General features: G+C 45.1%; 1 protein-coding gene across 13 annotated transcripts in view; it reads left to right on the top strand.

Moving 5' to 3' along the window:
* zmiz1a (zinc finger, MIZ-type containing 1a) overlaps positions 1 to 24,181 on the top strand; it is a 388,755-nt gene that overhangs the window by 104,110 nt on the left and 260,464 nt on the right. For 11 of the 13 annotated variants that reach the window (XM_068020561.1, XM_068020549.1, XM_068020541.1 and 8 more), the window contains one exon: positions 4,024 to 4,252. The exons of 1 other annotated variant lie outside the window; for it this stretch is intronic. The gene's annotated coding sequence lies outside the window, so the exon portion shown is untranslated. The remainder of the gene's footprint in view (positions 1 to 4,023; positions 4,253 to 24,181) is intronic. One more of the 13 variants, XM_068020544.1, reaches the window with a different exon arrangement.

Here is a 24,181-nt window from a genome sequence, read left to right as displayed (position 1 = left end):
TCAATTGGTGATAATGTTTAGGAAATGTGAAGTACACAACTGCTGGAAGCTGCTTGCTGCCACTTTGGGGAATTATGTTATGGCTCTTTTACAGCTGCTTTGAGTGGGAGAGGATTAAATAGATCAGGGTATTTTGAAACATAATTAGAGAACAAGTTTAGAACAATGTAGCCAGACTGTACAATTTCTTTATATATACACATGTATCAGATGGAAGTAATATAGAGTTTTAATACCAAATACAGGAAAAATGTTTGTCGGAGTGATTTGGTAATGGTTTTGACATGTTGCCAGTGTGGAGTCAGTTCTCTGAGTTTCTGTAATTTTGTTAAGCAGTAAGGGATGGAAGAGTGTATGTGTGTGTGTTAGAGAGGAAGAGAGAGAAACGGTCAATGCCATAGGGAGCAAATATATTGACAGCTACACGTGTGGTGTGATGCTCGTCTCCCCTCGCAGATCTGTTTTCCATCTGCACTCCTGGTTTCCTTGCAGAATCCTGCAGTGTAAAGATGAACAGCATCTGTGCTCCCTTCAGTCAGCCACAGGTCACTTGTTGGATATGAATGCACCAATCAGTCTTTACTACTCTGGGGTTGGTCTCTGAGTCACCATTTACTGAAGATGCAGTTGGACTGCTGGCTGGTTTTCGATGAGCTCAGAAAATCGTCACCCACCTACCCTCCATTCAGTGCCCAGGCTGTAATAGTTAGTGCCACATCAGTATCACCTTCAGTGAAGACTTCTGAGGTAGGCCCACTTCTGGAACAGAAAGTTCAAGGGTTTCTTCCAGATCACGTCTGTTGCAAAATTCTTTAGCTACAACTGCTGCCTGCTGCATTCTAGCATGCATTTGTTTTCCTGCACAGTTGCCTTGTTGGATGACTGGCTGGGGAGGGTTTATTGCCCCGGTGAACCCACCCTTTAGTAACAAACTTGCAGTTACCATGACTTCCCTGTTAGTAACAGGTATTGAAAGATGGGGCTGAAAGTGTGTTCACAAAGTTCCCGCTTCCATTCCTTCCCCAATACTTCCTGTGGCGCTAGTAATCTTTGATGCATTTGCACAGCAGGCTATTGATTTCAACGCATCAATGCAAATGTGGGTGGAATTCCTCTTTATTGATGTGGTGTGTGTTGAGAGTTCGCTCACCTTGACTCAAACTTTCCTGTGGCTTTACCCACCCACTGATAATGTGTGTTGATAGAGCACATTCCTTCCACAGTATAATGACAAGTCATTTTGCAATAGCAGCCGCACTCATTCTTTTTCTAGTACGCATCCACACTTGCCTTCTTCTCGTTCGCTCTCGCCTGCGGCCCCCCTCTCCTCTGTTCACCCTCGCCTGCGCCCCCCTCTCCTCCGCACCACTCCCCGCCCCCAGTCTGCGCACTCTCATCTGGACCCGGCATCTGTCGGCCACTTGAACTCATCTGTTTTGTGTTCAGTCACATCCAGCATGCAGTTCCCAGCTTACAGAGGCACGGAGATTGGCCCGTTCATAAAGCAGAATATTGGGATTTATTTTTCACACTTGTATGATAGACGTTCACCTCATTCAGAAAACACAGTGATGCAAGCCACTGTTTATACTTAAAAAAGTAATTAGGAGAGCAAAGAGGGGGCATGAAAAAACACTGGCGGGCAAGATAAAGGAAAATCCCAAGGCATCTTATAAGTATATTAAGGGCAAGAGGATAACCAGGGAAAGAGTAGGGCCCATTAGGGACCAACATGGCAATCTGTGTGTGGAGCTGGAGGACATAGGTGAGGTTTTAAATGATTACTTTTCATCAGTGTTCACAATGGAGAAGGACGATGTAGGTGTAGAGGCAGGGTTTAATCAGGGATAGTCAGTATGGCTTTGTCAGGGGGAGATCGTGTCTAACTAACTTGATTGAATTTTTCAAGGAGGTGACTAGATGTGTCGATGAGGGTAAAGCAGTTGATGTAGTATACATGGATTTCAGTAAGGCTTTTGATAAGGTCCCGCATTGGAGATTGGTTAAGAAGGTAAGAGCCCATGGGATCCAGGGCAATTTGGCAAATTGGATCCAAAATTGGCATAGTGGCAGGAGGCAGAGGGTGATGGTCGAGGGCTGTTTTTGCAATTGGAAGCCTGTGACCAGCGGTGTACCACAGGGATCGGTGCTGGGACCCTTGTTGTTTGTAGTGTACATTAATGATTTAGACGTTAATATAGGAGGTATGATCAGTAAGTTCGCAGATGACACGAAAATTGGTGGTGTTGTAACAGTGAGGAGGAAATATAGATGGGCTGGTAAGATGGGCGGAGCAGTGGCAAATGGAATTTAATCCTGAAAAGTGTGAGGTAATGCATTTTGGGAAGACTATTAAGGCAAGGGAATACACAATGGATGGTAGGACCCTAGGAAGTACAGAAAGTCAGAGGGACCTTGGTGTACTTGTCCATAGATCACCGAAGGCTGCAGCACAGGTAGATAAGGTGGTTAGGAAGGCATGTGGGATACTTGCCTTTATTAGCTGAGGCACAGAATATAAGACCAGGGAGGTTATGATGGAACTGTATAAAATGCTAGTTAGGCCACAGCTGGAGTACTTAGTTTAGTTTAGAGATACAGCACTGAAACAGGCCCTTCGGCCCACCGAGTCTGTGCCGACCATCAACCACCCAATTATTCTAATCCTACACTAATCCCATATTCCTACCAAACATCCCCACCTGTCCCTATATTTCCCTACCACCTACCTATACTAGGGGCAATTTATATAATGGCCAATTTCCCTACCAACCTGCAAGTCTTTGGCATGTGGGAGGAAACCGGAGCACCCGGAGGAAACCCACGCAGACACAGGGAGAACTGTGTACAGTTCTGGTCACCACACTATAGGAAGGATGTGATTGCACTGGAGAGGAGATTCACCAGGATGTTGCCTGGGCTGGAGTGTTTCAGCTATGAAGAGAGACCGGGGGCGTAGATTTAGGGTAAGGGGCAGGTGATTTAGAGGAGATTTGAGGAAACATTTTTTCACCCAGAGGGTGGTTGGAATCTGGAACGCACTGCCTGAAGGGGTGGTGGAGGCAGGAACCCTCACAACATTTAAGAAGTATTTAGATGAGTACTTGAAACGCCATAGTATACAGGGCTATGGACCAAGTGCAGAAATATGGGATTAGAATAGTTGGGTGCTGTATGGCCGGCACAGACATGATGGGCCGAAGGGCCTGTTTCTGTGCTGTATAATTCTATGACTCTATATTAAGATGATCCATCCTTTTTCACATGTTTCCACTTTCCTCTCCTGAAGGCATTAACCTGACTGTGATGCAGTTTCACAGCTGTTTGCTGTTGAGAATTGCCCATTCTTCCATTGTGTGGCTAAAATAGAAGGGCATTATTGAGGCATGGTATGCAGCACAATCAAACCTGGCTCTGCCCTGATGGCTGCCCACATGCATACCATCTTGCATAGGTTAATGGCCAGTGATTAGGAGCAGTGTCCCCAACTTTTGTAAGGGACACTGGGTAATATATGTCCTGCTGGCCTGCCTAAGTGCAGCTAACTCAATATAGGCCTGAAATAAAAACAAGAAATGCTGGAATCACTCAGCAGGTCTGGCAGCATCTGTGGAAAGAGAAGCAGAGTTAACGTTTCAGGTCAGTGACCCTTCATCGGAAGGGTCACTGACCCGAAACGTTAACTCTGCTTCTCTTTCCACAGATGCTGCCAGACCTGCTGAGTGATTCCAGCATTTCTTGTTTTTATTTCAGATTTCCAGCATCTGCAGTATTTTGCTTTTATATCAATATAGGCCTGGGTTGTTTCTGCCGTGTCTAGTTCAGCATCCACTGTTCAGTGGAGCAAACTGACCAGTCCAAAACCTTGCCAAAGTGAAACAGTTTGCAATGAAGAAACTGCAGATGAAATGAGTGGAAATTTCTGGAACGTGATCTCAAAAATCAGTTGCTCAAAGTTACAAACAAGTAAGGGATGCTTTGTCTTTTCTCTCCTGGCTAACCTTTTCTCCTCTTGTTGCTCAGATAGTCAACTCCCTCCCGCTGGCAAGCACCGCAACAGATATCGATGGTGGTGGCTGGTGATCCGAGCCAGTGCGAACAGGGGAGCCTTTAGAGTAGAAGAGGAAGTGTGGTTTTGGCGGACTGCAAGGCCCTCCCTCTTGCCCGTTGCCGCAGCAACTCGTTGAGTGTCCATCCGGTGCTGTGTGTTCGTTTGAACTCCCAGCCTGCTTCTGCCACGTGCGTGCTGTTGGTAAGTGCCTCCTTTTTGATTTCCATAAGTAGCTCAGTGCTGGCCCTCCTTGTCACATCCCTCATACAGGTTCTTTTTCTAAACTCTCTTCTTGACCTCACAAAGCATGGGGAGGTGTATCTTTGAAGCCTTGTTTGCCACAAGGAATTTCATGGGCTCATCGAGAGCATCGGATTCCTGTTGTTTGGCCCACAATGAAGAAATAACCAATGGTGTACTATTTGATGGCAAGTACTTACAGCTGTGTTGCGTGCCCCTTCTCTCCCTTCTCGCAACATATGTTCTTGATAGTGGAACCAGCAGCTTAATTTTACTTCCTCAAAGCCCAAGTGGCTGATATCTCAGTGAACATGGACAAAAAGAGCTGAATTCCAGAGATGAGGTGTTGGTGACTATCCTTGACACCTTGACACCAAGACAGCATTTGGCCATGTGTGACTTCAAGGAGCCCTAGTAAAATTCGTGTCGGTGGGAATCGGAGACGGGGTTGGGTGGGGAATCACGCCAGTGGCTGGAGTCATACCAAGGGCAAAGGAAGATGATTTTGGGTATTGGAGGCCAATCTCCTCAGCTGCAGGACATCACCGCAGGAGTTCCTCAAGGTAGTGTCCAAGGCCTAACCATCTTCAACTGCTTGATCAATGACCTTCTCTCTATCATAAGGTCAGAAATGGGAATGTTCGCTGATGGTTGCACAATGTTCAGTTCCATTTGCAACTTTTCAGATACTGAAGCAGTCGTGCCGGCATGCAGCAAGACCCAATGACATTCAAACTTGGGCTGGTAAGTGCCAAGTAACATTCGTGCCACACGCGTGTCAGGACTTGACCATCTCCAACAAGAGAGAGCCTAACTACATCCTCTTGACCTTCAATGGCATTACCATCATCGAATTCCCCACCATCAACATCCTGGTAGTCACCATTGATCAGAAACGGAACTGGATCAGCCACATAAATACTGTGACTACAAGCGCAGATCAGAGGCTAAGTGAGTAACTCACCTCCCCAAAGCCTTTCTACTATGTACAAGACACAAGTCGGGCATGTGATGGAATGATCCCCTCCAAGTCACATGCCATCCTGATTTAGAAACATAATCGCTGTTCCTTCACTGTCGCTGGGTCAAAATCTTGGAACTCCCTCCCTAACAGCACTGTGGGTGTATCTACACCAGATGGACTGGAGCAGTTCAAGAAAGCAGCTCACCACCACCTTCTTAAGGGCAATTTCACTATTGTGCTGATCTGGTATATAAGTCCAGCACTTGTTAACAGGCTGATGCAACATTGAACAACATACCTTCAGCTCATTGGCACTTTAAAGTATTAATGTAATATGTAAAGTTATATCTCTGTATTCTAACTGAGGCTATGTTCAGCATCTCAGTGGTGCAATTGAAAAATACTGGCAGCATACATCTTTAAATGGGTCTGTACTTGGAGGACTGATTTGCAGGGTTATGGGGACAAAGCTGGGGTGTGGGACTAAGTTGGCCAGCTCTTTCAATGAGGTGCAACAGGTATGATGGGCTGAATGGCATCTTTCTGTGCTGTAAGATTCTAAATTGCAAGCTGATTTCAGATTGATTTCGTGGGCCATTTGTGGCCTTGGCTTTTCATGTGCCAGTCTCATGCAGCTGGCAGGAACTGCTGAGAGCCTTTACAATCTAGTGGCTGCCAACTGTGCAAGACCCGCACAATAGGAGCCGATGGCACTAAAGCCCCAAGATAATAGCACCGATAGAGTTGCAAAGACGAGGCACATTATCAGAAGCCAGACTCCTGTAAAGCTAGCTGATTAGGAGCTTGGAATAGTGGAGTTAGCTAATTGCGTGGCCTGAAGTGCAATGTGCAAGAAGTGTAATATTCTAGTTTTAAAATGGTCTCTGCTTTTTGGGTGGACTACATTTCTTCAAAGAGAGGAGTCCAGCACCTGATTCTTCCTGATGCCAATAAACAGGATGCAGTTACACATGCTGTTACTTGCATCGCTATTTATTTATTTAGAGATACAGCACTGAAACAGGCCCTTTGGCCCACCGAGTCTGTGCCGACCAGCAACCACCCATTTATACTAACCCTGCAGTAATCCCATATTCCCTATCACCTACCTACACTAGGGGCAATTTACAATGGCCAATTTACCTATCAACCTGCAAGTCTTTGGCTGTGGGAGGAAACCGGAGCACCCGGCAAAAACCCACGTGGTCACAGGGAGAACTTGCAAACTCCACACAGGCAGTACCCAGAATCGAACCCGGGTCCCTGGAGCTGTGAGGCTGTAGTGCTAACCACTGCGCCACTATGTTTCATGCAGGTCAACAAATCACAACAAAACACAATTTATATATCATATAAAGGCCATTCGGCCCATCTTAGTTCATGCATCCAAAATGGCATTCAAGCCCATTTGTTGCTGCATCCAATTGTTTGCAGAATCACAGAAATTTACAGCACAGAAGGAGACCATTGAGCCCTATGTGCCTCTGCCAGCCGAAAAACGACTATCCAGTGCAATCCCACTCTCCAGCCTTTGGTCCATAGCCCTGTAGGTTACTTCAAGGGCTTATTTAAGCACTTTCTAAATACGATGAGTGTTTTTGCCTCTACCACTCTTTCAGGCAGTGAGTTGCACACCCCCAACACCCTCTGGATGAAAACATTTCTCCTCAACTTCCCTCTAACCCTTCCCCCAATTATTTTAAATCTATTCACCCTGGTTGTGGGCCTCTCTGCTAAGGGAAATAGGTCCATCCTATCCACTCTATCTCGACCCCTCATAATTTTATACACCTCAATTAAATCTTTCCTCAGCCTCCTCTGCTCCAAAATTTCTTAAATATTTCCAGAAATTTTGCCTTGACTGATCTCTCTGACAATCCGCTTGAAGTATTGATCACTTCTGAGCGAAGAACTTCGATACCAGTCCTAAATGTACCTTCTACTAGTTTGATAGGGCCTGTTTCAGTGCTGTATCTCTAAATCTAAAATAAAATAAAATCATAAATTGAGATAAAAACAGAAAATGCAGCAAATACTCAGGTCTGGCAGCATCTGTGGAGAGAGAAACAGAGTTAACGTTTCAGATCTGTGACCTTTCCAGCACTTTCTGTTTTTATTTCTGATTTCCAGCATCGACAGTATTTTGTTTTTCCATAAATTGAGATATTTGTTTTAACGTATGCAACAAGGCAATAGCAAGTATAGTCTTTAGGTAAAGCAGGGTTAGAGTGTGAGGAGTCAAGATGTGCAGCTGTTGTTCAGTGCATAAAACCATGATATTTTATTTTCCAGTACAAATTCCTCCATTCACATTTGTAATGGCAATTGTCTATTGTATTCATACCATATTTGCAGCCCCACCAATGGTGGGAGAGTGTAGTTACAATGTGACAGATTTACATGGACAATTGCCATTATAAATGTGGACTGAGAGATATAAAATTGAAGGTGTCTCACTTTTAATCTATTAATGGATATGAGGGTGCACAGCAGAAAGTGGGACTTGGCAGGAAAAATAAATTGTTGAATAATGTTGGCACTTGACTTTATAGTTGAGTTCTCTGCTTGAAGTAGCTCGGCCCACTAGTAGTTCAGTTTTCCGCGTCCTGTTGTGTAAATTGTTTGTATTGTGAGCTGTTTGAGATTGAGGAGTGTCAAAAGAGTTGAGTTCTGTTGATTTTCATGTTCCGTCAACGTGCGAGGGGTGTGATGATGGATGTCTGAAGCGCGACATACTGCTGCTCATCAATGCAGCTTGTGTTTGAGGAACTTTTTCGGAGTGTGGGAAGGAAGGGTGGCATGATGTTGGGAGATGCAATGTGGTATGAAGGTGGTCAGATGAACAATGAAGACTGCGGAGCGTTAATGGTGGGCTGTCAGATTTTTTTTCTTCAAATCATAGAACAAAATATTTGAAATAAATTGTATCTGCATCCCTTCCTTAGCAGCATGAGTAGCAAATACGTAACTGTTAAATTTACTCCGTGATTGCACGACAGTAGCCATCTGATTACTAATCCTGGGAGTTTGAAAACAGCTTCCCGCTCACTCCACACAGCTACTCTGGGATTCCACTCCATTTACACTGGCCCTTCCAATTTTCGGTTGGGAGCCATGGGCGAGTTCCTGAGCTCTGCTGGAAAAGTCTGTCCTTTTGAAGCTTCAGGAGAGCTCATGCCACTTAAAAGCGAGCATGAGTCCCACTGAGGGCCTTTAGAAGGCCTTAAACCTTAACAAGGGGCAGGTAGTTGATCCTGGAGGGGCTGGAATGCTTTCCCCGAGATGTCCACTTGCATCATTGGGTGCAGATCATCGCCCCAGGGGCAGTCCTTAAGTTGGGCCCTTACCAAACCTCTTCTCTGCTGTTGGAGCAGACTGGCATCACTTTGTCATTCTGCCAGCTGTTTGGAGTGGGGTGCCTGTGAAGCACCCTTGCAGATGCAATATGCCCACCCCAACCATTCAGATGAACTCATTCCTTCTATTTGGGCGACCATTTTCAGGCATGAGGCAGCAAGGGTTCCAATAGGCCACACTTGCACCAGTTCAGTGGACCTCCAGGAATTGCAAGGCCTTTATTTGAAAAGGCAAAGGCCAGAATTCAGAATGGTCAGTGACATGTGTTTAATACATTGCCGAGGAGGCAAAAGTTCCTCTTCCCTCCCCTCCTTGCTCACAAGTACATGTTCCCATTCTTGCACTGTTATCCTCAAATCTGGTTCTGCAGGAATTAATTATTTCAGGTGAGGTCAAAGGGGTTGGTTACTTTCCAGCTTAGCAAATTATTTCCTGTCAGAAAATGGTTGTAGTGTTGAATAGTTCTGTTCCCACAAGGGTGGAAGCATGAAGATAATAGAACCATATGGCACAGAACATAGGAACACAGGAGCAGGAGTAGGCCATTCAGCCCATTGAGCCTGTACCGCCATTCGATATGATCATAGCTGATCATCCACTTCAATGCCTTTTTCCCACACTATCCCCATATCCCTTTATGTCATTGGTATTTAGAAATCTGTCAATCTCTGCTTTAGACATACTCAATGACTGAGCTTCCACAGCCCTCTGGGGTAGAGAATTCCAAAGATTCAACTCTAAGTAAAGAAATTTCTCCTCATCTCGGTTCTAAGTGGCTTCCCCCTTATTTTGAAATTGTGTTCCCTGATTCTGGACTTAAAAGCAGGGGACACCTCTTAGCTGCATCTACCCTGTCTATCCCTTTAAGTATTTTGTAGGTTTCAATGAGATCACCTCTCATTCTTCAAAACTCGAGAATACAGGCCCAGTTTCCCCAATCACTCTTCATAGGACAGTCCCGCCATCCCAGGAACAAGTCTGGTGAACTTTCATTGCACTCCCTCTGTGGTAATAATATCCTTCCTAAGGTAAGGGGACCAAAACTGCTCACAGTACTCCAAGTGCGGTCTAACCAAGGTTCTATACGATTGAAGCAAGACTTCACTACTCCTGTACTCAAATCCTCTTGCAATAAAGGCTAACTTACCATTAGCCTTCCTAATTGCTTGCTGCACCTGCATGTTAGCTTTCAGTGACTTATTGACAAGGACACCCAGGTCCCTTTGTACATCTACACCTTCTAATCTCTTACCATTTAAGAAATACTCTGCACATCTATTCCTCCTACCAAAAGTGGATAACCTCACGTTTCTCCACATTATATTCTATCTGCCATGTTCTTGCCCATTCACCAAGTCTGACCAAGTCTGTCCAAGTCCCCTTGAAATCACTTTGCATCTTCCTCACAACACACATTCCCACCTAGTTTTGAGTGATCTTCGAACTGGGAAATACTACGTTTGGTTCCCACATCCAAATCATTAATATATATATTTTGAACAGCTGGGGCGTAAGCATGATCCCTGCGGTACCCCACTAGTCACATCCTGCCAACGTGAGAATGACTCGTTTATTCCTACTCTCTGCAGAGGGAAGCCATTCAGCCCATCTTTTTCCTGTGCTGGCCCTTTGAAAGTGCCAAACAATTAGTTCTACACCCCGACTGGTTTTCCTCCCACCCACCACCCCCCATGCCCTGCAAATTGGTCCTGTTCAAGAACCATATTAAAACATTAAGCTTTTTTTATTACTTTGTATACTCTGGGGTTAAATCCATAAGCTAGCTACACTTGCAGCTCAAAAGCTCAGTTGCTTAAATGAGATTTAACTGCAGAAGCTGAGGGAAATTTGTGGGGAAAGCGCCTGAAGTCAGAATGCATGGGCAGGTAGCGGAGGAATGGCCTGGGTATCTGGTAAAGACACAGTTGAGCCCGGTAACACCTATTGTGATCAGGAACCTTTGTATTGGTGCTCATCAACCTAGACTTAGTGTTTCTCGATGAAGAGAGTGCTATACTCTGTGGCACTGAACGCACCCAGCTGACTAACGCCTGTTCTGTAATGCTATATTGCTGTGCCAATGTTTTTAATGCCCTTTTGCAGACAGTTCCATTGCAAAAGCAATGCTGACTGAGCAGTGGGACATCATTGATCAAAGTGCCATACTTGGGAAGATAAGATGCTTATTTTGTTCTTGTAGTTGCTTAGCTCCTGCTTTGGACAGTGTGAGACTGGAGGGGAAAGAAAGCATTTGGAGACAGAATAAATTTCTGTTTCCCATTAAACGAGGAGTTCAGTAATCCTGCAGCAAACCAGAGTTGAGTAGTTGGAAAGAAGTGTCCGTCATTGGCAAGGGCTTTTAAGCCTGAGTGCAGGTTAGGATAAAGAACCCTTGTAAAATTTAATACACGCGTAGAAGGCAGAGAACTTCGTGTTCTAAGGAGCCTGAATCCAAGTTCTTCTCTTCCCCTTCCCCCCACCCCCACCCACCCCCAATTTCTGCAATGAGCAGAGTTTGGAAAGAGACAGTATTCCAAAGAGAATTTGGAAAGAGACAGTATTCCTTTGTCTTACTTGTACAGACTGGCTTTCAGCCCTCTGCAAAATGATATCTGGTACTTTGTAACAAAAGCAAGCTGTCTCTTCAGATGTCCACCTAATAACCTTTAAGGTTCTGGGCCCGGTAAATAAGGATGGTGTGTGTTCAGTGCATATTTAGAAGAGGCAGTATCAATAATATTGTGGACCCCTTCGTGAATGGGTCAAAGTTCATATTCCAGCCCTTGGTCTTCTTTCAGATTTCAGTGGTTGTCATTTGTTCTACTTTGCCACCACTGACCAGATAAACCAGCGTAATACTGACCGGATAAACCAGCGTGATACTGACCAGATAAACCAGCGTGATACTGACCGGATAAACCAGCGTGATACTGACCGGATAAACCAGCGTGATACTGACCGGATAAACCAGCGTGATACTGACCGGATAAACCAGCGTGATACTGACCGGATAAACCACTTTTAGCCATGTTGGTTGAGGGCTAAATATTGGCCAGAACTCACCTGCTCTTCTTCAGGATCATTTACACCCACCTGAGAGGGCAGGCTGAACTAAGGTGGGGGTTTGGGAGCTCTGAGGTTGTTTTCCCTCCCCTGCCCACCCAACTTTTTGTCTTCCCCCGCCCTTCTTTCTAGCTCTTTCGTGTGATAACTAAGGCTGCCTGAGGCGGTCCTATAGAAACTTGAAGAAATCTCAGGCAGAACAATGAAGCCTTTGACTGACTGAATGCAGATTTGAATTCACCCAACCGTTCTGTCCCCTCATTTCAAAGCTAAAGGTGGTGCTGCAATGCCTATTCAAAAGGGATTTGCTCAACATTTCGCAGTCTCTTTGCATCTTTCCACCCAGTATCGAAATCCATTGATATGTGCGAACCCAGCTGTCTTTGTGAGAAATTTCATTTCTGTATATGTAAACTGTTGTATCCCAGTTACAAAAGCCTTACTGCTGTTGACTTTACACTAGCAGAAATGGTTCCTTGCAGTTTACCATTTGTTGTCAAGGCGCCCAGTCCTGACGGCACACTAACAACTGATTATCACAGGGTCCTCATCACAATCTATCATAACATTTTGACATCTCGGTATCACTGCCGTTTAAAAATAAAAGAGAAATCTGGCCCAGCCAATTCAATTCCTTTCAGCTGTATTTTAAGGTTCCTGTACATAGTAAACGAAAATGGTTTGGACTGCTAGAAACTGCTCTTTTGCACTTGTGTCAAAGCTCTAGGTTTTATTTTTTCCCCCCTCCGAGTGCACACAGCAGCGTGTTTACGAGCCAAATTGCACGCGCTTGTGTTCTGCGTCAGAGCCTGTCCAGCTGCTGTGGCTGGTATGTTTGAACACGGCGCATTCAAGATAAGATAATAGATTGGAATGACTCCCTTTAAGTGAACAAAATGGCATAGCAAATAGCTGGTTTGTTTAACAGGAACTTCAGAAAGCCTTGAATTAAAAAAGATGGAAAAATGTATGAATTTAAGCATGACAAGTTTATTCCACTTGTGAGAAAAGTTTTATTAATTCCAGCAACAATCTGGGGAACAATGTCAGGACTCTCTTTTTCTTCTTCTCTGTGGATTATCCCTCTTGCTTTTCCACTCCCTCCAAACCCCACAAAGCTCTAAGATCACACCCTATTTGTGCCCTTTCCATCCAGGCTGCAAGTTAGCGGTAGTCTGTTGTTAAGGCCTGGCATTGATCTGCACAAGAACAACCTTATCTGCTAAGTAAAACAGCTGTAATCAGATCTCGGCTCCAGATAAATATACCATTGATTTACTGGCGTGCTTTGTTTCCTAGAATTCTTCTGTGCAGAGGCTGCTGTTGAATATAACAAGAGCAGCATCTTCTCCTGCCTGGGTTAATTAGTTGGATAATTTAATGCATTGCAGCCAGAAGCTCTGTTTTGATTCCATAACAGCAAGTATAATATTGGGTTGTATGAGATGACGAGAAGCTCGGGTCCCCCAGTGTGAATTTCTCTGAAACGTCCTTTACATTAGCAGTCAGTACACCAACAGCCCATTAGTTCATTTGGAAGACGGTGCACAATTAATCTTGGACTCCTTTCCAAACTGATCATCTGTTCAAACTGCTGGACAGTTCAGAATGTGAAGTGCACATTTCAGGAGGCTTAGGGTTAAAACATTGAGAAATGGCTCAGCAAATTGATTTTGTTGGTAATTAATCAGTTTGTGCTTGTTGTGAAATTTCATAAAATGCTCTTGTTTAATAAAGAAAAACAATCCAGCAGGCCGCAGGGACACATTCTGTCTTGATGCATATTGAGGGTATTGTATCTAGCATCTGCAAGAATATTAAGTGAAAGTTTGTGTTTGCAACAGGTTATCTTCACCCGTCCACTAACTCACCAACCCCACCCCATCCTTCCACCTTGTTCTCTCCTCCCTGATGGTGCTGGCTCACACTGGGGTTCAGTTCTACAGCCGCTTTCTGGTACCTTGTCCAGGGCTTTTGCTGAGACTGTGGAGCCTGGACTTGCTCTCAGGTGCTAGCTTAAGTACCCAGGCAGACGGTGCAGGGCTCCCTTACACCTGACTGTCCCACACTACCCCCGCCAAATTTTCAACCGTGCATTCCGGCAGCTGCCATCTTGGAATGAATGCATGCAAAGGAGGCAATAAATGTCGCAATTTCACAGCATTGTTTTCCCCTTGTTTTCTGCTCATTCGTAATGAAACCAACGTAAAACAAGTGCCCCGGGTTGGACAGCACCACCTTTAAAAGATGTGCTAACTTTGAAGGTGTGAGCCTATTCAATTCTAGCTGTTGTAGAAAACCCAGAGTACTACACTGTTTTTGTTGCTTTGCTGGTATATTTGTCGCCACCTATTTTGTCACCTGCCTTTTGCCATTTGTTCAGGTGATACCATCAACCCTCTCCAACACCCTCATTTCAGACAGAAGGCAGCAATCTTCCTATAAAGAAGGAAAAAAAAGACTTGCATTTATAGCGTGCCTTCCACAATCTCAGGACATCCCAAAGCACTTTACAGCCAATTTAAGACTTTGTCAATGTAGTAATACACTCGATGGACCGAATGGCTGCCTTCTGTGTCATAAACGACTTTATAATGTAGGAAATATGGCATCCAGTATTTATTGCCCATCCCTAATTGCCCTTGAGAAGGTGGTGGTGAGCTGCCATCTTGAACTGCTGCAGTCCATGTGGTGTAGGTACACCCACAGTGCTGTTAGGGAGGGAGTTCCAGGATTTTGATCCAGCGACAGTGAAGGAACGCAATATATTTCCAAGTCAGGATGGTCTGTGACTTGGAGGGGAATTTGCAGGTGGTGGTGTTCCCATGTGTCTGCTGTCCTTGTCCTTCTAGGTGATAGAGGTCGTGGGCTTGGAAGGTGCTGTCAAAAAATGTTTGATGAGTTGCTCCAGAGCATCTTGTAGATGGTACACACTGTTGCCACTGTGCACCTGTGGAGGAGGGAATGAATATTTAAGGTGGTGGATGGTGTGCCGATCAAGCGGGCTGCTTTGTCCTGGATGGTGTTGAGTTTCTTGAGTGTTGTTGAAGCTGCACCCATCCAGGCAAGTGGAGAGTCTTCCATCACACTCCTGACTTCTGCCTCGTGGATGGTGGACAGGCTTTGGGGAGTCAGGAGGTGAGCTACTTCCTGGAGAATTCCCAGCCTCTGACCTGCTCTGGTAGCTGTGGTATTTATGTGGCTGGGCTAGTTAAGTTTCTGGTGAATGATGACCCCCAGAATGTTGATGGTGGGGGATTCTGCGATGGTCATGGCGTCGAGGGAAGATGATTAGATTCTCTCTTGTTGGAGATGGTCATTGCCTGGCACTTGTGTGGTGCGTAAGTTGCTTGCCAGGTCTTGCTGAAACAGTCTACGTTCGCATGCAACATCTGAGGAGTTATGAATGGTGCTGAACACTGTGTAATCATCAGTGAAGATCTCCACTTCTGACCTGATATGGGCCTAAAACACTTGACCTTGTGGTGAAGTAATAATGAACTTTGGTATTTATTCCATTGCTTTTACCTGGGCAGTTTTCGATGTAAATGTTGTTGAATTGATCTTGGATACCTGGGGGTGGAGGATTTCCTCATTAATCTATGTTTAGTGTCATCGATTTGGCCCTTTCTGGTTTTCCTCTGTGGATGACATTGACTATCCAGTGGTGCAAGTCTCAGCATGTTCTGCTGATAAATCAGTCGCCATGGAACTGATACAAACCCAGTTTCATCCTCTGGTTGAAATACGTTTAAAAAAAATTGAATACTGCTTTTATAAGAAGCATTAAAATCGATTGCCAAAATTCACAAACCAGGGCTCTGTTCCAAACTGTGCAACCTCCTCCAGATCCATACTCGACCTCGATTCTTCCACTCTTGGCATATAATACTGCAAGCTTCATCCCTCCCTGTACCAGCTCTCCTTTGGATGTAGTCCATAATACCCCTGCACTCTAGAATTCTCTTCTTAACCCTCCCTTCCTTGATTCCTCTGTCCCTGCCTTCATAAGTCATGTCAAAACCTAGCTCCTTCAACTTTCACACTTGCCTCCCTCATTCCTCTCCCATTTCCTGCTCCCTTTTTTTGTTCTCCTCTCATGAGGTACATTGGAATATTCCTTACATTGACATTGCTTATTCTGTCTTTCTTACTGTCCCTCACGTTCTCTCTCTGTATTAGAGTACTGCCCTGCCAATCCCCATCTGTTAAGTATCCACTAAAGGACTCTCTCTCTTTCCTCTCCGCTCCCACTCTGACATCAAGACAATGTTTGACTTGCAACAGAACTAGGGAACAACTGACAAACTTAAACAGACCTTTTCAAGTTGTTTTTCAGCTACTGAAATCCACGTCTTTTCAAAAGCTGCTTTCACTCCCAGAATGTGCAGTGGTACAAGGGAGACTGCAGAGTTGCGGATATAGGTTTATCAGCCCGCAAGGATGACCCTGGTGTTTCCAGGAATTCAAGGCTACCTCTAGGACACTACTGTGAGAAATCCAGGAGAGAAATCCTCGGGGAAATAAACCGTTATATTTTTTTTAAAATTAATAGAGCACTTTTTTTGTTCACTGCATTAAAAAAATATTGGACATGGGGGGGTGCAGGGAATGGCGCTGAACTCAATCATCCAATTGGATGAAAGTCTGCTGACTTGCCAATTGGCATAGGAAGGCCATGCTCCATGAAGATAGACATGTCGGGCAAGAGTATGAGGGTGGGGGCAGTTGGCAACAGGAAGTCATGTGATGAGACCTCCAGGAGTATGTCCAGTGCTGGTGGCGATGCAAAGCGACTGAACTATTTTATAGAGGAGGGCCTGTGCAAACTCCTGTTAACCTGCCACCTCCTGGATTATATTCCCAAGTGGGGAAGACTGTTGCAGACCAGGCCTGTGAGGTTGTGTCTACTGCTGTAAAAGTCCACGACTGCAGTTCGGACCTTTCAACTCAGTGAGTCCTGCGCAGTTGGCTGCAATATGACGACAGGGCTAGCTAAGGTTGGTGCCTAATTCTGTCGAGCAGCAGAAGAGATACATAACTAGCTGACGTGTCAGCATTTCAAGTGTCAGTTTTGAAGAGGGAAATGTGCTATTTTCAGACACAAGTTTTTATTTTCAAAGCGTGGCCCATGGTTTAAATTACTGTTCGTGTGTGTTGAGTGTGTTTTTGACAGTAATCCATGGATTACTGTCAAAATGTTAGAAACCAGCTTTTCCCTTTTGAAGTGCAGAGCCTTTTTCAGAAGTAGTTTAGAAGAGAACTGGCTTATCCTCGCCATCTAATAGACAACAGTGGGATCAGCGAAAGTGCCATTTCCAGTCGGCCATTTTGTTTTTCCCTCTTTTTAATTTAAGTGATTGACCCAAGGTGCACCCTCCCCACCCTCCCCCCACAAACCCAGATGGACCCTCCCTAGGCAGAGGGAAGATTTGAGAAATTTGACTTGGCCCATCTAACACCTTCATCTTTTGTTATTGATTTCCTTCCGCCTCCTTCTGGCTGCTCCAGTAAATGGCCAACACTTGCTGGGGTGGCATTCCACCCTTGCCAGTGTGTTGCCCAAATGGGGTGACAATAAACTATTCAACTTTGAAGGGCATCACAGCCAAGCTCAACCCTGTCCTTGTAGAGTGTTTACTGGGTCGCAATCAGGAGTGGAAACCTCAGCTGATTTTCCTGCCCAATTGTTGGTGTAGGGGTGTTGTGGCCAACCAGCATGCCCCAGCTAAGTTAAGCTAACTCCGTAAAGACCGGAGTTTGAGTCTTTCTGGTCTGTATGGCTTAGCACTATCCTGGGCAGTGGCTTCAGTCACAAAGCTATTGGGCGAGCTTAATGTTCTTCCTTATCCTATCCGTTGGAAACGTGTCTTGTCTGTACATTGGCCCTTCCCACCATTACCCATTGAAACATTCTCCGTGAAACACCTCAGTGTTTGTTAGAACTGAACAATTATCCAGAGCACAGCGCTAATGAAATGCAGTCAAAATAATTTTTTTGTGGAGATGAACACTTTTGTCTATTGTGTGAAAGTCAGGCTAGATTGTTTATCTCTATTGTGCTTGGGTATAAAAGTTTGTGTAGGCGTAGTGCATTGTGAGAAATCGGGTGGCGTGAATGTCAAGCCCATTATGGAGCCAGCTGCATTTTCCATCCACCAATTTAAATGAGCAGAAAAATGGGCATGTTCCATCACGGGCGTGTAATCTTCACTGTCGAGATTCCCTCTGTGTAATGTACCTTACAGATCCTCCGTGCCAAAGCCCAATGGAGGAAAATCTACATTGTTGTGTTAAGTTTTTAATGTTCTTCATTCTTGTGATATGGGCATTGGGATGAATAACAATGCTGACACTTATTTCCCTTACCTAGTTGTACTTGAGAAGGTGGTGGTGAGCTGCTGCAGTCCATGTGGTGAAGCTGCTGCCACAGTGCTGTTAGAGAATGGGAGTTCCACGATTCTGACCCAGTGACAATGAAGGAACAGGGATATAGTTCCAAGGCAGGATGGTGTGTGACTTGTTATTGATGCTCCCATGGACCTGTTGTGTGTTACTTTTCTATGCTTTCCACATGGCTGCATGTGTGGTACTGAGCCCTAGCAACTGGGATTGCTGCAGATTAGGCCTATCAGCCTCTACTTCCTGTTGTCCTTTCCGGGGTTCCTGTGAACTGAGGCTGTGTGCTGGGACCAAGGTTTTGTCAAGGCGGCCCTTTTGTGTTTTGAATAACTTTTTTTTCCCTCATTTTTATATTGCTGTGAGAGGACTTGTGGCTGACAGAGAATTAGCTCGAGCTGCCACTGAACCGCCTTTGGCCTGCTGCAGAATTTGACCTGATTCACCACAGACATAGTGAGTTGTAAGGGTTCACCATTCCAGGATGGGCAGGACTCAGCAGACAAGCAGAAACCCCACAGTGAGCAGGAAGAAGGACTGGTGAGGAAGGGCTAGGTTAAGAAGAGACACTCTCCACTGAAAAGGACATCGATGCTACAAAGAGGCCTCAGGGAAGAGCGATGGGCACAGTTGGTGAATCCAGCAGGTTTACTTGTGGTTGGTACAGGCTTGGCACAGCTTCAGTGTAAAAGTAACTGGGGCTGGGGGAGGTAGGGAGCAGAAACCCAAGGTGGAAGAGTGGAGATAGAGAGATGTTTGCTTGATTCACCTTCGGAATTCGGAGAGTATTTTTGCACCACTTGTGGTCAGGAGATGAAATGCTGCAGTCCGTGATGGGATAGTTTGCACGTGCTCTGTGGAAGGAACATTAATTGGCCTTATGAACCTTTTCCACTTCTGCTTTACCTTGTATTCCCAAACTTCTTGTTCTCCAGCTGACTCCATCCCTAAATGTGGAAAACAAAAAGGAAATGTAATCTAATTTAAACAGTAGACTGCTTGTTATGTGGCATTCCATTGGGATGTGCCTGTGATACAGACATAAACAGTGATTAGTAATCTTTCTTCGAAACTAACAATTTACACCTTTAATATCAAATTTACCCGGGCACCTGAAGGCTCATTCTCGCTACAAAGGCACAGATTTCCCCTCTTAGACTGCTTGACATTTCCAATTTGATTTGTATTCTTGAAAGATGACAAGATAAATTAAAGATTTATTTATTCTCCCCTACTCCCCTCCACTCCCATCTCACTTTGTTCTCTGAGCAACTTAAAGGAAAAACTAAACAAATTGCACTTGCGTGTTTGAAGTTCATTAAACCTTTGGGAGAGAGGGGAATATTCCCTTTAGTTTGTGTTGGTGACGGTCATAAACCCGTTTGTAGAAATGGGTTTACAACTTAATTACACCCAGCCCACAAAGGATGTCTTCCCTCAATAGGTGTTGATATTTAAAAAAAAGGATCTTTAAATAACTCAAACAGTGAGCTATTTAATAAAGACAGCAAGATAGTTTTTGAAAGCAGTGTGTGATTAGAGGGACTCTGTGCTAGTTGCTCCTTCCCCCTCATCAGATTTATTTATTTCAGGAAATTATTACGGAATTAGTAGTTACCAGTTTGGACTGTTCATTCTTATCTCTCAGGATGTTGTTGCAGGACAGGTTATTATGTTCCAACATGGAGTGATGCTTGTATGGGACTGCCCATCTCATTGGATCAGTAATCGTGTCTCCTGCTGTAAGGTCTTAATTTTTGATACTGCAGTAAAAATCTGAACGCCGCCTACTCCCCCGCGTCACAAATGCTTGGGACGCTGCAAATCTCGTCTCATCATAACTCAGGCTTTCACTAGTGTGCTCGAGTTCTGAACCGTCATTTTGAGGTACCTAAAATAAACGGCAAGAGCTCGCATTTCCGTAGCACCTTTCACAACCTTAGGATGTCCCAAAGTGCTTCATAGCCAATGGAACACTTTTTCAACTCTGGTTATTGATGTACTGCAGGAAACACGACAGTCGATTTGCGCACAGCAAGCTCCCACAAACAGCAATGTGATAATGACCAGATCAGCTGTTTCTGTGATGTCGATTGAGGGACAGATATTGGCGAAAACTTCCCCTTCCCTTCTTACAAATAATGCCATGGTATCTTTTACTTCCACTTGAGAGGGCAGACGGAACCTTTGGTTTAATGTCTCATCCAAAATATGGCACCTCCAACAATGCAGCACTCCCTCAGTGCTGCATTGGAGTCTCGGGAATGATACTTCAGTCAGAAAAGAAAGCTGCCCACAATCCCTTTAAACATCTAGCTCCTGCAACGTGTGGAAATGTTTATTTCTGGGAAAAAGGGAGTTAGTGCTTCTCGGGAATGTTGTGAACTGTTGTTTCTGGCAAAGCTACAAGATAGAAAATGTTTTCTTAAAAATAACAATTTGAGGGGCACGAACTGAGTTTTTTTGACACGAGGGTCAGCTGGATGTTGTAATCTTGAACACTGAACCAGAGCCTAACCTGACAGACCAAGGCTTGGGTTTAGGGACAGTGCCACTGCCCACTGCTACTCACCTAGCCAATGAAGGAACAAACTGAAGTCAGCCGCCAGAGCAGGGACTGGTGGTCATGTGCTTGTGTACGGATTGCTGGGGAGCTGGAATGTTTGTCGTGGTATTCCCTGAGACTCAGCAAACGGAAGGTGGAATGCAGTGTGCAGCCTTTCGTTCGAGGGCTGGAGGAACAACACAGTGAACCTGCTGGGGGAGAAGCTTGTTTGGCCCTCCGCTAATTGTGTGCTTTGTTTAGTCAGTCGCTATTAATTAAAATGGGAAGGAGCTTGAGTCACAATATGAACTTTTGCATGTACAATCTGTGAAAATCGGTGATTTGCAAATTTAATTGGTTTTTGCATTTCAGTACCGGTTAATTAGATTCAGTCCTGTTGGGAGCGCTTGTTTTTAGAGTGCCAACAAGCTTAATAAATGCCAAAAATGTTTACCAGTCACAGTAATGCAGTGATGGAGTTGGCTGGTGAAATTACTATTGCAGGGCCTGACACATTATTATTATTATTCACCAGCAAGGCAGTGCCAAATATACAATGTGACATAATATTGTGACTTCTGTAAATTTGCCACATTTCTCCCCGGAGCTGTTGGTGCTCAGTCCAACAATGGAGTTGACCTATTATACTTGCATTCCCCTTGAGCCTTTCCACACACAGATGTGTCTTGAAGCTCAACACATTTTACTCATAACGGTGTTATTGGAGGGGAGCTTCCAGTGTGCAGACACAACCAGCTGGCCAGGCCTGGTATACCAAGTGTGGCCTTGGCAGATTGAGCACATGTATTTTGGATTTGCCACTGGCCGCTTGTTGCCTAGTTAGCGGGAGCTGGCAATGCGGACCGACCTGTCCAGTAAGTATATAAAGAGCATCTGAAGTTTTCTGGCCTAAGCCCAGTGCTTTGACTGTAAAACGAGCACTAGATTAATATAATGGACTCCTCCAGAGACTTGGGTGTCAACTGTGGCTCAGTTGATCACACTCTCACCTCAGAGTCACAAGGTTTTGCGGTCAAGGCCCACTTCAGAGCTTGAGCACAAAAATCATGGCTGGCAGTCAAGTGCAATACTGAGGGAGTGCTGCACTGTCAGAGGAACCGTCTTTCGGATGAAACATTAAACCAAAGCCTCGTTTTTCCCCTCAGGTAGACGTGGCGCAATTTTGAAGGAGAGCAGGGGAGTTCTCTCCGGTGCCTTAGCCAATATTTATCCCTCAATCAACATCGCATTGCTGTGGGAGCTTGCTATGTGCTAATTGTAGGCCATGTTTCCTACATTACAACAGTAACTACAGTTCAAAAGTACTCCATTGGCTATAAAGCACTTTGATATGTCCAGTGGTCCTGCAAGGCACTATATAAATGCAAGTCTGTCTTCCTTTTTGTGCACTGCTTCTTGTGGCACTGAGGGATGTAAACAAGGAAGGTCCTGGGTTCGAACTCCAGAGTGCGCTTGAGGATCGTAGTAGAAGCTAGGATTCCAACTCTAAGTCACTTTTGAGTGATCCGTGCTGGAAGATGTCCACATTTGTGCTTGTACATATATGTAGGTTGAGGATTGGATCATTGATGTATGTGTGTGGTTGGACTGTGCGCTTGTGTATACTTGTGGGTTGAACATAGGATTGCACATGCATGTGTTTGTGTATACATGAGAACTGAGTAAATGATTGGGTGCCCATGTGTTTGTGTATACATGTGGCCTGATGAGAGAATTACACGTTATAATTTGAGGATACAATCCGTTTGGGCGGTAATGCACACCCACGGTTGAACAACTTGCTGAAACTCATTGTGGAGTAATGACCCTTGGAGTGAGGTACCAGTGGACACCTGTGAAACTTGACCCCAGCAAGAAGACAATGAGTTCAGAGAAAGACAGGAGCAGTGGAAAATGAGGGCAACGAAGCTGATCAAGACCCTTCAGATTTTGACCCTTCTTGGCATTTTAGAAGCCAAGTCACTTCAGAAATAACAGGTCTGCATCCCAGCATGCGCTCTACATAAACACCTCATCCCACCAACACCTCTGTGTGAAGAGATCGTGGCAGGCCACTGGATATCTCACCTGCCTCCACTTTGGATATTGACAAGCACAGACAGCAACTCTTTGCATTTATAAAATGCTCCTCCTGTCACCAGAATGTTTAGTTTAGTTTAGTTTAGAGATACAGCACGGAGTGCTCCACAGTGCAGAGGGAAAAAGTAGGCTGAGTGGGAGGAACAGACAGGTCAATGAAATTGAGGATGGGCCCTAAAAAAGCAACTCGTTCTGCGAAGATCTGTAAATGGGAAGAGGGGGGATTTCCAGTGCGCAGGCAGAGGGACTACCAATGGAGGAGTGATGATGATAGCTCAGTGGGAGAGGAGAGAAGGGTGGGAGTAGGAACAGGAACTGCAGGAGGTCACTGAGGTTGAATAAGGGAGTGAGACCCTTGGAAGTAAGGATAAGGAGTTTGAAGCTGGTTTGGAATCACCCAGGGAGCCTGTGGAAATTGGGGAGAGATTTGGTGGCATCAGGACTTTGGTTAAGAACACATTCTTACTTGTTCCCAGATGTTAATATAAATCACCCTTTCTCCCCTCCAATCCCCACTTAATCAGCACGGTTCAAGCTTGTGACTCTTGCAGCCAGCAGTTTATCATTTGCCCACAGTCTTGGCGCAGAAAAAACAAGAGGTGAGCAGAAAGACCCCCCAGGCTCCATTCCCAGCCTGTTCTGAGTTAGGTGGGAGGGGGAGGGCGGGGGGAGCGGTTGGAGGGCTGGGGGAATACAGATGCTTTCAGTACCCCTGAAGTGAAGGAGAAGTAAAATATTGGATTGAGTTCCGGCTTCCTGATTCCTATCGAGTGGCTGCTGCTGGAAAGGGTATTTAAGTAGGCACAGCGAGAGGGCGGGTTTGAGCTTGGCGGCGATGCCCTCCATAGTTGAATATCCATCCCTCCAACACCAAATTTAGATTGAGAGCCCTTGGATAGCCAGTGCCCGCTGAATCGTACCTTTTAGCACTGGCAGTGCTTTCAAGGGAGGGCATTAAAATAGTTTTATTGCAAAAAGTGATGATTTGACTATTTTTTTGGTGTCAAATTTTAAGAAAAACCTAAGCCACTTTCTCTAGCATCAGCCCTGCTGATTCCTGCCATGCAGGTCTTGTGTAGCCAGTGGCAATGCCAAGGGAAACTTGATGTACTCACTAAGACGGGCTGTCGGCTTGGTAAGTACATTATGTTTCTTTGGGTGTTGTGGAGCAGGCAGAACATAGAGTGGAAGAGGTAGCTTACTGGAGGCCTTGTACTGGAGGAGAAAGTTTGAAAATTAACCCCCTGTGGGACTGTGCCTAGAACTTCCTTTTAGTGTTACTACCTTTCTTTGCTTGGAAGAATTATTCAGTTGCTCATTAGGTTGTACTGAGTGAATGGATGGTCTTGTCCTTCCCTATCTCTGTAACCACCTCTAGCCTTACAACCCTCCGATATCTCAGTGCTCCTCCAATTCTGGCCTCTTGTGAATGCCAAATATTAATCACTCCACCATCGGTGGC

The sequence above is a fragment of the Heterodontus francisci genome, chromosome 42 (assembly GCF_036365525.1).
Source record: "Heterodontus francisci isolate sHetFra1 chromosome 42, sHetFra1.hap1, whole genome shotgun sequence".
Taxonomy (NCBI): domain Eukaryota; kingdom Metazoa; phylum Chordata; class Chondrichthyes; order Heterodontiformes; family Heterodontidae; genus Heterodontus; species Heterodontus francisci.
The sequence above is the reverse complement of the archived record's forward strand: the minus strand, read 5'-3'. Positions and strand labels throughout refer to the sequence as shown.